Here is a 13,695-nt window from a genome sequence, read left to right as displayed (position 1 = left end):
CAGAGCGAGTTGGATATAAACTTGCATATAGCTTAAATGTTTCCAGTGCTTGATGATTTTACCATCTTTACATGTGTTGCAACATCTAATGGTCAGTCTGAAAGGAGAAGATGCGTGAAAGCAAATGTCTAAGGCTGTTTCTTTATTCATCATACGGTAGTAATATAATTGGGAAAGTGTGGATACAGAGGTGTGCACCCTAGTAAAAAACATACTAATGCTAAAGTGCTTTGTTTAGGTGCACAAGGAAATAAAAGCGTTTAAATTTGCATCGCAAAGCCCACATATTGTTTTTTTAAAGGGCACCTATTTCATTGCTAAAAACGTTATTTTGTTTATTTGGCATAATACAATATGTATTTGTGTGGTTTATGGTTCAAAAATCACATAATTTTTTACATACCGTACATTTTTGTAGCTCCAGATATACTGTCTTCCTGAAACGCACGGATTTTGTCAACGTGATCTCACGGAAAGTCGCGTTATGAAAAATGTGATTAATTTATTTGTGTCCATGGCACGAAATAAAGCTTTTTTCGTGCCTGAGCACGAATGTTTTTTTCGTGTCCCTCACACAAATTTCTATAAATAGTTTTTTTGTGTCAGTGGCACAACTTTCTTTTTCGTGTCATTTTATGTATTGTTTTCTCATTTTTCCTATTTTTAAATCATTGTCGCTTAAGGTTTGATTTGGGGTTTGGGTTAGGATGTACTTTTATGTATTGGTTTCTATATAATTTTCTTTCGCTTTTAAAACTCTGGAGTTAAGGTTTGGATAAGGAGGTCTAAAAATTTAAGTGATTCTAACCCCAAGCAACAATGATAAGAAAATAGGAAAAAACTATGAGAAAACAATACATAAAATGACATGAAAAGGAAGGTTGTGCAGCGGACACGAAAAACTATTTATAGAGGTTTGTGCGGAGTGACACGTAAAAGACATTCATGCTCAAGGCACGAAAAAAACAGATTTTTGTGCCATGGACACAAATAAATTAATAACATTTTTCGTGACTATAACACAACTTTCCATGAGATCAGTCTGGATTTTGTACAAAACGCATCGATTTAAAAAGCGCTGTGTCCCTGATTGGCCAGCTAATCTCGGCGTTGTGATTGGCCTGAATTCCTCTGTCCCGTCGGGTTCGGGCAAAGATCTTCAGCTCTACTCCAGATATTCTTACTTTCTGAAACGCAAGGATTTTGTCAACATGATCTCACGGAAAGTCATGTTATAAAATGTTTTATTAATTTATTTGTTTCCATGGCACAAAATTCAGCTTTTTTCGTGCCTGAGCACGAATATTTTTTTTTGTGTCACTCGCACAAATTTCTATAAATCGTTTTTCGTGTCCGTGGCACGACCTTCTTTTTCAGGTCATTTTATGTATTGTTTTCAAATTTTTTTCAATTTTTAAATCATTTTCGTTTGGGGTTTGGGTTAGGATGCACTTTTATGTATTGGTTTCTAAATGTTTTTCTTTCGCTTTGGGGTTTGGTTAAGGATGTCTAAAAATGTAACAGAACGAGATTCTAACCCCAAGCGACAATGCTTTTTCCTATTTTCTTAACAATGAGAAAACAATACATAAAATGACACGAAAAGAAATTCGTGCCGCGGACACGAAAAACTATTTATAGAAATTCATGCAAGTGACACAAAAAAGACATTTGTGCTCAAGACACGAAAAAAAGCTGAATTTCGTGCCTTGGACATGAATAGGTTAATCAAATTTTTCGTGACTATAACACGACTTTCCATGAGATCAGTCTGGATTTTGTACAAAACTTTTTGTACAAAAAAGCGATGAAAAGCGATTTGAAAAGCACTGTGTCCCAGCTTATCTGTACGTTGTGATTGGCCTGAATACCTCTGACGTCAGCCGGAAATGTGACGCTTCTTACCATGTTTGAAAGATTCGCTTACAATGCAATGCTAACAGCTAACTTACGGGCTGCGACTCAAAGCGGGAGGAATTATGATAATCTCGGTCTTGTCCACGTCAACCGGCCCATGGAAGTAAACTGTTACCTACAATCTGTGTGTTTTTTGTGGTCCAAGACAAGAGATTTACGCTGGAGACGATAACTTGCGTCATTGTTTACTTTGGGGTTTGTACCTTTTGCATATCGTTAAATTGTACTAATACACACTTACACACCAAAGGAATGTAAAATTGTGAATCAGACAATAGGTGCTCTTTAATCATCATGCCTTTGCTCTCTTATGACAAGGATTTATGCTTTGTGAATAATAAACAATTATCTTCCACTTCATCTTTCAAATCTCTTTTCATTTACTCGCACGGGGTACTGCCACAAGAAACAAAGCTTCACACGGGTTTAAGTGCATGTGTGTGAGAGATGATATTTGGCTGAATGAGGCAGTCTGAACTCTCTGTTCTGTTTCTACAATTCAGTCCACTCTGTCTGCAGAGCCTGGCAGTGTGGGTGAGGGAGGATTGGTGTCCAGATGTGAACTTTTAAGTAGAACATTGCACAGTGCGCATAAATGTGCCTGGGTGTGTATTAGATCTACCACCAGCACCTCTCATCTGTATAATCTTTAAAAATGTTAACTCGTACCTCCTAAATTTCCTTTTGCATTTATGTGTGTTTCCACGTCATTCCTGAAGAACAGCATGTGGCTATCTCTCCCTGCTTTAACTTTATCATCTAAACCTTTAGATTGAGAGGCAGTCATAAATTTGCCTGTGCTGTAAAGTCTTTCATCTGTCATTTAGCATCTACTTCATTTTCCTCCTGTGCAACAGCTTTTAAGGTGTACAAGTGATGGTTCCTCACTACGTTTGGTCTTATATAAAGGTCAGACAGTTGGTGGGTGGACGAAGCCTCTGGCTTCTGCTGTCTGTGAAAGCAATCACAGTGGCTTTGGGTAATTGGGGAGCAAGTGAACACATGCTAGTGTCATCAATTGCTTCTCCTGATGGCCTTTCTTTTTTCCTCAAACCTTTTCTTTATTTATGATGGGAAGGACCACACTTGGCTGGACACTGTTTCTCTCCGCATTTTGTTTTTTTTGTGGGGCAGACTGATTCACTTCCTGTCATGGTGCTGTTAGCGCAAGACACTATGTGCCAGTGATGGTTATCACAGGGCAACAGTGGGAAGCAAAGATAGATGAGGTCTGATAGATCATTTGTTAGTGTAGTCAAAAGCATTCTAAAATAAAAACTCACTTTAAGTATATAGCTCACTTATTCGCAAGTTTCTTTGAATAAAAGTGTCTTCTAAATGAATAATGTGAATGTTGAAATATAGTTGATTGAATGGCATATATTTGTTTGGTGGGATATTTCTCATTGAAGAAAAATGTCAAAGAGCGATTGTTTGTTTCCACATGATGATGAGGATAATGAGGAATGCTCCACAGCTGTCTCAGAGCAGCATTTGGCTGCCATGGTAACAAACATATCCTAGGAATGGAAGAGAGATTCCCGGTTTTCGTCAAATGTGCTGGATCCCAAGGAATAGTCAAAAATCTGCTCTATTTAAGCAAATTCAAGTTCAATTGAATCAGCAAATTCATTCCAACTATTTCCTCAAGACAAAGTACTCTATAACTTTAAGGTATTTGGGTGATTCTCACGAAATCCAGATTTAGAAGGTGTCCAGCATCAGAATTTTTAAAAAGCCATTTTTATGCACATAGATTAAGGTCTGAACTTACTATAACCATTATTTTTAGAGGATTTAAAAATATTTCATATAGAATTATTTACATTTTTTAGATTATCATCAAAAATGATCATTACCGCAACATGATATTATATTAAATATATGCATTTACAAACTCATGTTTCGGTAATGAGAACTACTATGAAAAACAAAATTTCAACTTTTATCTGGAGAGAAAAAATAAGAACTGCTTACCTGGTAGCCATCTTGAGTATCACAATAAATTATGTCACTTCTAACAATTTTTTTTTAAAATGTTAGTTTCTTGAGGGCTAAAACAATTATTGAAAATTGTTGAGGAGGATGAGAAACACGATTATATTCCTTATTATTGTCTCTACATTTACCAATGATCACCAAATACCACATGTTTCTTTACTGTAAATGTTTATAGTATAATATGCACTGAAGCTTTTAATTTTTTTGATTTTATAATTATAAATATTTCCATGTCAAAGAACCCAAATCCAGTCATGGACAGCCTGCGGTAATGAAAATTTTCCCCTTAAATGTGAAAAAAATTGGTTTGTATGATGTCATTTGAAATCATGTGCAAAATAGTACGTAAAGAGATGTTTGTAACTGTAAGCTTCTTATTTTTAACTCTTACTTTACATTTACTTTTTTTATCAAAATGTTTCATGACACCTCATGAGTCTTATTTCATGAGAATCACCCATTTCAACACAAAAATGCCTTTATTGCCTCACCATCTAGAACATCATGGCAAAAAACAACAATCTGTATGGAGTGCTTTATAAAAATGGCCAAATATAAAAACATGATCAAACAGCATAAAGTTCAAAGTGACAAAAGTTTGGATGTGATTCGACAAACTATGAAAGATATTTCTGTAAAGTGACTTTCTGCCTTAAATGTACAATTCTAAAGCATTTTTTACATTCTGTATCTGTTATTCTGTATTTGTTTATCGAATCTGCTGACATTCTGCCCTTCTGGAAAAAATCACTCTTATCGTGTTATGTTTGAAACTTTTTGTCATCCGCGTTCGCTTGAGTTTTCCATCTGTTTTCCAACATGCAATGGAAAACTGCTATGAAAAAACTGAGCACATTCTCATGAAATAACAGGAAACAAAAAAATACAAATTATTATTATTGAAAGGTAAAGCATTTCACATCTGTGCCACTAATGTCACCAAATAAATTTAAATCTTATGTTGTACCATTTAACACTTGTTTTCCTGGATGAACTCCGAAAGACCTTCGAAACGGATGCAAATGTGCCTTTTCTAAAAGCAAGGTCTCCCTGAACGGCTATTGCAAATTCGGCACAGCTTTGTAGACTTATCTTAGTACGTGATTTTTACGTGTGACGGCAGAAGGTGAGAAAGAGGAGCAGGGCTCATTTTATCTGTGCTCTCCACCTTCAGTGACATGAAAGAGATGAAGTCCTGCTTCCAGACTCTTTCCACTCGCTTCCTAACAGAGCTACGTGGACTGTTTCCTAGGCAACGGCACCAAACATCAGATGACAGTATATCCGAGTGTATATTACAGTGCAGCGATGTGCCAAGAAACTGTTCTGTTCAGGCAAAAACATTTCTGAACACAGAATGAAAAATGAGTCAAGGTATCATTATCTCTGTACGCCAGTTCCTTGTAATCTTGGAGCTTTCTATCATACAAAAGGTGGTCTCTGTCACCTAAAGTGTTGGATATTACTGAAGCTTTTGTTATTGCAGATCAGGAAGAGATGGGGTTTATCTTCAAAAAAGAAAAGTCTCAACGGGCAGATTGGAAATATGGTACCTAGACATTGCTCAGTGTGATCACGACGTACCTGTCATTACACAAACTGTTGTTATAACACCTCATTCATTCTTAGGTCGTCCCTGGTTGCACCCAAGTAGTTATATCAACGTCTTGGCTTTTCGAAATGCTGCAGCCTGCCTGGTCTTGAAGTTTGATTTGTTGTACATGGCACAGATCTCAGTAGCATAGCATTATTCTCCCCACTTTGGCAGTGTGGGTTTACCAGCACTCTTTACATACACAGATGATGTGAACAGAAGTGGAGGATTTAACTTTGTAATATTTGAGGGCCTATCTGACCTAAATGTAACACTGTAAAAAAAATTGCTGTAGATATGCAGCTGTTTGCCAGTAACTTACTGTAGATTTTAATTTATGTTCAATATCTGATTTTGACATCAGGCCAATGTTGGATTTTGACGTCAATACCCAACTTTGACCAGATGTCAAGGTGAATTAAGATTATTTAACATCTGCAGAAACCCTTTAGGTTGTAAGCTAATATTTCATAATAATATTTATGTTATTTACTGGATAACCAGTTATATATATATATATACACACAACATTTACAATAGACAAAACATTTATGTTGTCAGATTACTGTATCCACTTGTGTTGGATTTAGAATTCAGATCAACATTAGATTTTGACGCCGATCAACGTTGGATCTTGAATTCAGATGAATGTTGGATTCTGATGTCGGACCAATGTCTGATTTTGACGTCAGGCCAATGTTGGATTTTGAAGTCAATACCCAATTTTGAGCAGATGTCAAGGTGAATTAAGACTATTTAATATCTGCAGAAACCCTTTAGATTGTAAGCTAATATTTCATAATAAATGCCCACAGACTGGAAAAAACATTTATGTTGTCAGATTGCTGTATCCACTTGTGTTGGATTTTAAATTCAGATCAATGTTAGATTTTGAATTCAGATAAACATTTTATCCTGACATCAGATCACTGTTGAATCCTGACGTCAGATCAACATTGGATTTTGATGTCAGGCCAAAGTTTGGTCTTGAGATCGGATCAGCGTCTGGTTTTGACGTTGAGACAACGTTGGATATTCATGTCAATACCCAATGTTGGGCAGATGTCAAGGTGAATTAAGACCAGGGACGAGCACACACATTTTGAGGGGCAGTGGCCCAATCCAAAAAAGGTGCACTAAGGGGGGTGTTATTATTAATATGGTTTTAATAAAATATGATTTTTATTGTAGATTACTAGTAGCAACTAAGATAAGTGATTATAATATACTTAATAACCAGAATTAAAGTGGGACAAACTGCTAAATATGCTATATGATTTACCTGCTGGAGCTTTGAATCCATGTTTGTAATGTTGAACTGCCTTTAGCAGCCTCCCTTTCCACTCTGTCTTTTTTTGTGAAGGCATTGTTTTTTGTATTTTTTGTCTACAAAGTGTGCCAACAATCACAAATTTTGTGATATTTATAATTGGGTATTTTCATTTGATAAGACAAGCATTGTAATTCTAAGAATGTGAATATTTTGTTGTTACTAATAGCACACATACATCTCGGAAATGTATATTTGATGTCTGCATTTAAATCTGCAAGATGTTGTTTTTTGATTGTTTGCTCATCTGCAATACATCTCTGAGACGTTTCCTGAAAGATGTCATAGACATATTGAAGAATGTATGTAAAACAGCTCTTTAACAGACATCTTACAGAAGTACCTGTTTGCTTGCCAAGTTGTTAGCAATTTTAGAAGACAGAGAGCAAATCATTACTGACCGAAATACAATTACAAACTACCAAATTACTACTCCAGCTGATCAACAACTGAGGTAATGTAATAAATCTACCTACCTGTGAATGCAACAAACTTAGGGAACTGTTGTCTCCACTTTCCAAAGACTGGACACAGATTGTGAGAGATGCACTGGAGCGGCCCCAGAAAAAAACCGAAGTGGATTATTGGAATCAGTGGATCTTTAGCAGAGTATTAACAGGACACTTTAAGGGGGGGTTGGCGGTTGATGAGAAGGGCACCTCAGCTGATGAAGGCAGAAAGGCAGTGGCTCTAGCCACCATGCCACCCCCCTGTGCATGGCCCTGTTTCCATGTTTTCCCTATTTATAGACAATTAGTTACATAAGTATGGTGGCACAAAATAAAATGTGGTGATTTTTTTTAAGCGAAAAAAAATTGAGAACTATATTGTATGGCGGAAGAGCACTTAGTTTGCAGCACTTCAACCTTGGCACGCAGTCATAGATATATACACTAGATGCCGCCTTGGGGCTTTGAGCATGCGTCAAACCCGCCGCCATCTTAGAACAGGTGTCTTGTCATTGGAGGTAAAGCTGCTGTCTCCGCCTGTACTTCAAATTCATGAACGACGCCGGACTTTTGTGCTGCGTATGGATGTTAGGGCTACTAGCACTATGCATTACAGTTAGAAAAAGTAAATTTCCATAAAATCAAAACTTTTATTTTTTCCTGTACTAAATGCTAAATACATGTATGACTGTTGAAACGAACCAAAACAAAACCAAGAAAATCGCGTTGATGACGATTTATGGTGATTTTATTTTGGTTACACCATTGCCTACAATGACGCTGATGCGGGATTCCCCTGTTTCAAGATGGCAGCTCTAGTTGACGCATTCGGTCCAATGAACTGCCGTAGCCAAGGCGACATCTAGTGTAGATATCTATGGGCACGCAGTAACATTATCACTCCTGACTACTCCCCCTCTCACTCAAACTTCTGTCAATATTACTGCACCTGAGGTCGAAGTGCTACAAACTAAGTGCTCTTCCACCATACAATATAGTTCTCATTTTTATCTGCTTAAAAAATCACCACGTTTTATTTTGTGCCACCATACTTACTTGTGTAACTACTCATGTAACAGTCTTTAAATAGGTAAAACCTGGAAGTGTTTGGTGGCTTCTAAATTCATCCCTGTTTGGATCCTAAGGAATAGATGGGGTTAGACTTAATGCTAACAAATTCACAACGTGCTGTATAAAGATTAAGTGCGCGCATTGAAAGAACATAGTAAAATATTGAAAAACTGTGGTGCATGTTTTCCTTTAAAATGGCTCTGAGATAAATAAATAAATAAATAAAGGTAAAACTCAGAAATGAGCAGAAAATGTTAAATCTTGTTCATTAGTCCTGAAATAATGAGAATTAGAATGTAAAAATAAGTGGAAAATAATAACTTCAAAAACAAATCACCATTTGATAGCATTTAATTTTTTTGTGTGATGCTACAAATCTAAAGAACAACTGTCAAATCCAGCTGGAAATTCAAGGGAAAAGATCATTGTGACATAGCTTATTTCTTGGCAGACCAAAAAACCTGTACCCTGACTTCTAAAAACTCCATAAAGTCTGCCAATCAGATAGAAGCTTGAGACTTTGAAGAGGAACTCTTGACACTTTTGTGCGCAAATCCATTGGTGGGTTGTGAACAAAGTCAAATGTTAAATCCTTACAATTATTTATGCATCTCATCTTTGTCATGTTAGTCTCTTAATATATAACTTACCTACCCCAGTATCAGCCAATAACCGCAAAAGGTGACAGCGTAGTTGCTGTACAGCTGGTGGTGGTGCAGTCTGACTGCTCGGAGCAACACAACTCAACAAGTGTTTTATCACTGGACAGACCCCAAGAACAAAATTGCTTGACCACAGTTCATCAATTCCACTGAAACAAAAGCTGTCACATGAGACAGCCGGGCCTGGCCACTACGCCATATGCATTGTATATATTAGTCAAATAAAGAATAATTATTCGTGGGCAACTTCTGGAGAGCTGGTGACAGGGGAAAAGGGTGTGCATCAGTTCGAGCTAATGAAGAGAGTCGTTATCAACATCTCAAGTGTTGTTCTGGAATCTGAGCTAGGAAACCATTACATGCTCCACGTTATAGATGACATCACTAGTTTCCAAAGCTACACCATCCTGTCGCATGGATCATATTGTGGAAAGTATGTTAGTCAGTTTCTAAGTGCCAAAATCGATGCACGTTGTCCGGGACTGCGACTTTAAGTGCTGACCATTCATAAAACCTGTCAAAATACTATCACCGTGGTTAAAAAAATACACACTGTTTATCAAGTAGACCCTCTTCTTTTTTGGTGGAAGAATTGACAGACTGATCTGATAACATTTTTAGTGTGTGTTCAATACTACTAGTAGCAGGTTAACTAGATACTAAAAACACATACAGAACTACAGTACTGTTTAAAAGTCTTAGGCTGCCACCACCAGACTTGTTGTTTTAGAAGTTTTAATGTCTATTGATATTTATTTTTCAATCTATTTTATTAAGATACAAACAGAAAATACAGGAAATATGTACAAAAATTTTTTTTCAAATAATTTTCAGGACTAAATGTCTTCTTTAGGCATCATCTGTGTTTAGTGTGACTACTCTTGGCACAAAACACATCTTGAGCGTTTTTGAGCAAAATTAAGTAAAAAGACTAATTTCTTTAAAATTAGAAATTAGGATTTAATTTTATTTAGGTTTAAGAGATCCTGCAGTTTCCTGCTATTGCTGAAGTGGAAGGGAAGTTTACCCTAAAAACTTGACACATCAGTTTACACTTTTATACAGTTTGTAACACATTTCCTGTATTTTCTGGAAGTATTCTATTAAAGAGACTGAGAAACAATTATATATGATCACTATAACATGGCAAAAACAACAAATCTAGACTTTTGCACAGTACTGTACAGCAGTGGTTCTCAGACTGGGGGCTGCGAGATGGTGCCAGGGTGGCCCCAGTTTTATGACATTTTATAAAATAAATAAATTTATCATAAATTCTGTGCAATTAAACCTAAAAATTATGGCTACTAACCAACATCACTACTTTGTATAATTCAATATGTTTTGTTTAATTCAAAGTTGAGTTTTAGAACAGTTTTTTCATACATTTTCTTTGGGGGGGCCGAGAAGGAATGTGCCGTACACAAGGGGGGCCGCACGCTGAAAAAGTTTGAGAACCACTGCTGTACAGTATGTGTTCCTTGTTTGCCACTTTCAATGCTTTGAACTAAAGTGTAAAATTGCACAGTGTAAATTGTAGCATACAAAGTTTCAATGGCTAAGCAAATAAAAAAATACTGTGGATCAGGACCCACTTGTGGGTTGCACAGTGGGATATGGTGGATTGCGCAAAGACACTTTGCTACAATGATGTTGACATGATATACCATGAGTTATTTTGATATCGCCGTTAAACATACATTTAATTTATAAAATAACAAGAAGAACGACTTAATTATAAAAGAGAAAATTTTTTGCTTTCCTCATATTTACATTAAAGAATATGTGGGTGCCGGTACACATTATACCCATCTAACTGGGTCACTAAATAAAAAGTTTGGGAACCTCTTGGCTAAGCAAATGCCTTTGTAGACCTTGTCCCCCAAATGTAGTACTGCTCTGATGTTTAAATCAGTAACCATGGAGTATAAATTTAATCCCACACAGGTGCAAGCTGGCAGCTTCACCTTCAGAGAAAGAGAGACAGATTTGAACTGTGTCGGACATTAAGCTCAATCAATATTCTTTAGCGCAGTGGTCTCCAACATGGTGCCCTCAGGTTGCCCGCACAAAGTCCGTGAGGTGCCTGCCAAAGCACATTCTATTAAAAGCCTCAATTTTCATATTTATTTATTAAATTTGTATACATTAGCTTGGCTTCTTTTAAGTATGTTAACATTTTAAACAATGATCAACAAGCAAAACAGAAAGTTTTGAGTAGACTACATCAAAAAAGTCAAATGTCCTCCAAATTGTTTTATCCATCGTGGTAGCCCTTGCTTACAAAAAGGTTGGAGACCCCTGCTTTAGAGTAATCAATATTATTCGGAAACATAAAATAAAATAAATTTATACTGTTCAAAATCTCAACCAAGCCAGAAAAGCGGATTGTAAATCCAAGTTGTAGAGGCATCAAATTCCTGATTATAAATCACTGTCCATATCTCAAAGAGTAATGGTGTTTGGTAGTATTTAGAGAAACAGTGGTAGTTTGACATCTTCACGCGTAAATCACCTCACAGCCAGATGTTAAGTTGGAACATCAACAGAAAATAAATACATGATGCTTTATTTGAACACACACAATGTGTGATGGACGTTGAAGAGCTTGCACTCTACAATAAAGATGCTGTTTATTCAAATCATAATATGACCTGTCTGAAACAATGTAACATAGACCATCTGTGCTAAATGAATAAGCAGTGAATAAATCGAGAAAACAAGCTTTTAGTAGCGTTCAGGGAACTTCACACATGTCTGTCTTGTGTGTCCGATTTCCAAATGTCATGCATTAGCTTTGATAACTTTGTATTATTATGTTTCATTTAAAAAAAATGATACATGGAACAACAGTACCAATGTATGTACAGTATTAAGATAATGGGCACAGGCAGTATATAGGCATGTAGACAACAGAAAGGGCAATTATTGAGGTACATTCTTGATAACTTATTTTTGTACTGCCCTAAATGCCCCAATTACTTGACAGATTATAACTTGAAGTGCCCGATTGGGTTTTTTAAGCGCGCGCGTGTGTGTGTGGTTGAAATTAGCAAACGGTCTGAAATCTTTTATAGCCCCTTTAAGACTCACTTAGTTGTGCTTAAGATAAATCCACTCATAGACTTTCTAACATCTGGTGTATAGCTACAGTTTTGTTCTGTTAAGCCACAACACTTAAGGTCCAGAAGGAAAAACTATTTTGTGGGTAGCTGACATGTGTAAGCAATGATAAGGTAAAATACAAAAAGACACACTGCAATATCAAATAGCGAGTAATATATTTTATGCCCGTGTTTAAAATTTGAGGTACAGTATGCTGGACATTTATTTCTCCATGCGTAAATGCATACTCACAGTATTTAGTCTTCAAGTTGTGTTTTGATAAACAATTTACACAACGTATAGACTATATACTGTATTCCAAAGCTATCGCAATCCATCTCAACACAATGGCTCTTGGCTTGGAAGCTACAAAAAGTTAATCATCTTGTGTTATATAACTACAGTTTGCAGGTGTAGCAGGCCAAACGTTTTGCGCAAGATATGCCCTTATATTTATGGCCATAGCAGAGTCATTGATCTCTTAAACAGTAAATTATAGAGCACGCTGTCTAAAGTACTTATGATAAGGTCAATGTTATGAGCTAATTACAGACAGAAGAGCAGTAACAGCGAATTAAAATCATTTGACTTACACATTATTCGTTTTGAGAGAATGACCTAAATTTTCTTTAACCACTCTTCTCTTCTCCCCTCCAGGGCTGATGTGGGTCACAGAGCCAGAGGACACCAAATCACAAGCAGGTGCTTGGAGTGTGCAAATACTGTGCTATGCGCATAAACTTCATCTAGCTGGACAAGGCAAAATTAATGCCCTCGCATTGTTTCCTTTAGCATGTGTTTGTGGGCTCGGTTGCCAAAAATTTTCTTATTATACACCAGAGCTTGCTCTGGACTATAGAAACCCTTCTCCGTCATAACAAAATGCTGATGTGTCACGTAACGTGAGTTAACATATTTCCTTATTTGACTTGTTGCATGTGCACTTTGGTACGGCACATATACAGTACTGCAAAAGTCTTAAGCCACCATGCTATCATTAGATGTATTGTTTTTGCAATTGTACAGTGATCATATATAATTATTTCTCAGTTTCCCTACTAGAATACAACCAGAAAACACAAGAAACGTGCATGAAGTACTAAAAACAAGTCAAGTATTTAGGATAAACTCCCCTTACTTGAGCAATAGCAGGAAACTACAGAATCTCTTAAACCAAATGAAATTAAATCCTAATTTCTAATTCTAATCAAATGACAGTCTCCTCAAAAAAGCTCAAGATGTGTTTCGTGCAAAGAGAGGTCACACTAAATACTGACTGATGCATGAAGAAGACATTTAGTTCTGAAAATCATTTGTTTTTAATTTTGTGTACATATTTCTTGTATTTTCTGTTTGTATCTTAATAAAAAGAGTGAAAAATAAATATGGATGGACATTAACAGAGGCGTCATGCCCATTCAAACTGAGGGGGCATGAAACCTTAAAATCAAAGAAGCGTCCATTAATCTGTTATTTGTTTTTTAATCTGTTCAATATGCGCAATATTATCAATTCTGTGCTGCATCCTTGTCACTTTTCTGAGTATTTCGCCGTTTTGATAGTGTT

At 36.4% G+C, this 13,695-nt stretch overlaps 1 long non-coding RNA gene across 1 annotated transcript in view; it reads left to right on the top strand.

The window, feature by feature from the left end:
• The window catches only part of LOC129440183 (uncharacterized), a 153,886-nt gene extending 140,966 nt beyond the window's left edge, over window positions 1–12,920 (top strand). Inside the window, exon 5 of the long non-coding RNA XR_008643050.2 lies at window positions 12,787–12,920. This is a non-coding gene — a long non-coding RNA (uncharacterized lncRNA). The remainder of the gene's footprint in view (window positions 1–12,786) is intronic.
• The last annotated feature ends 775 nt before the right edge of the window (window positions 12,921–13,695 follow it).

The sequence above is a fragment of the Misgurnus anguillicaudatus genome, chromosome 22, assembly GCF_027580225.2.
Source record: "Misgurnus anguillicaudatus chromosome 22, ASM2758022v2, whole genome shotgun sequence".
NCBI lineage: Eukaryota > Metazoa > Chordata > Actinopteri > Cypriniformes > Cobitidae > Misgurnus > Misgurnus anguillicaudatus.
This window is presented reverse-complemented; position numbering and strand designations above follow the sequence as displayed.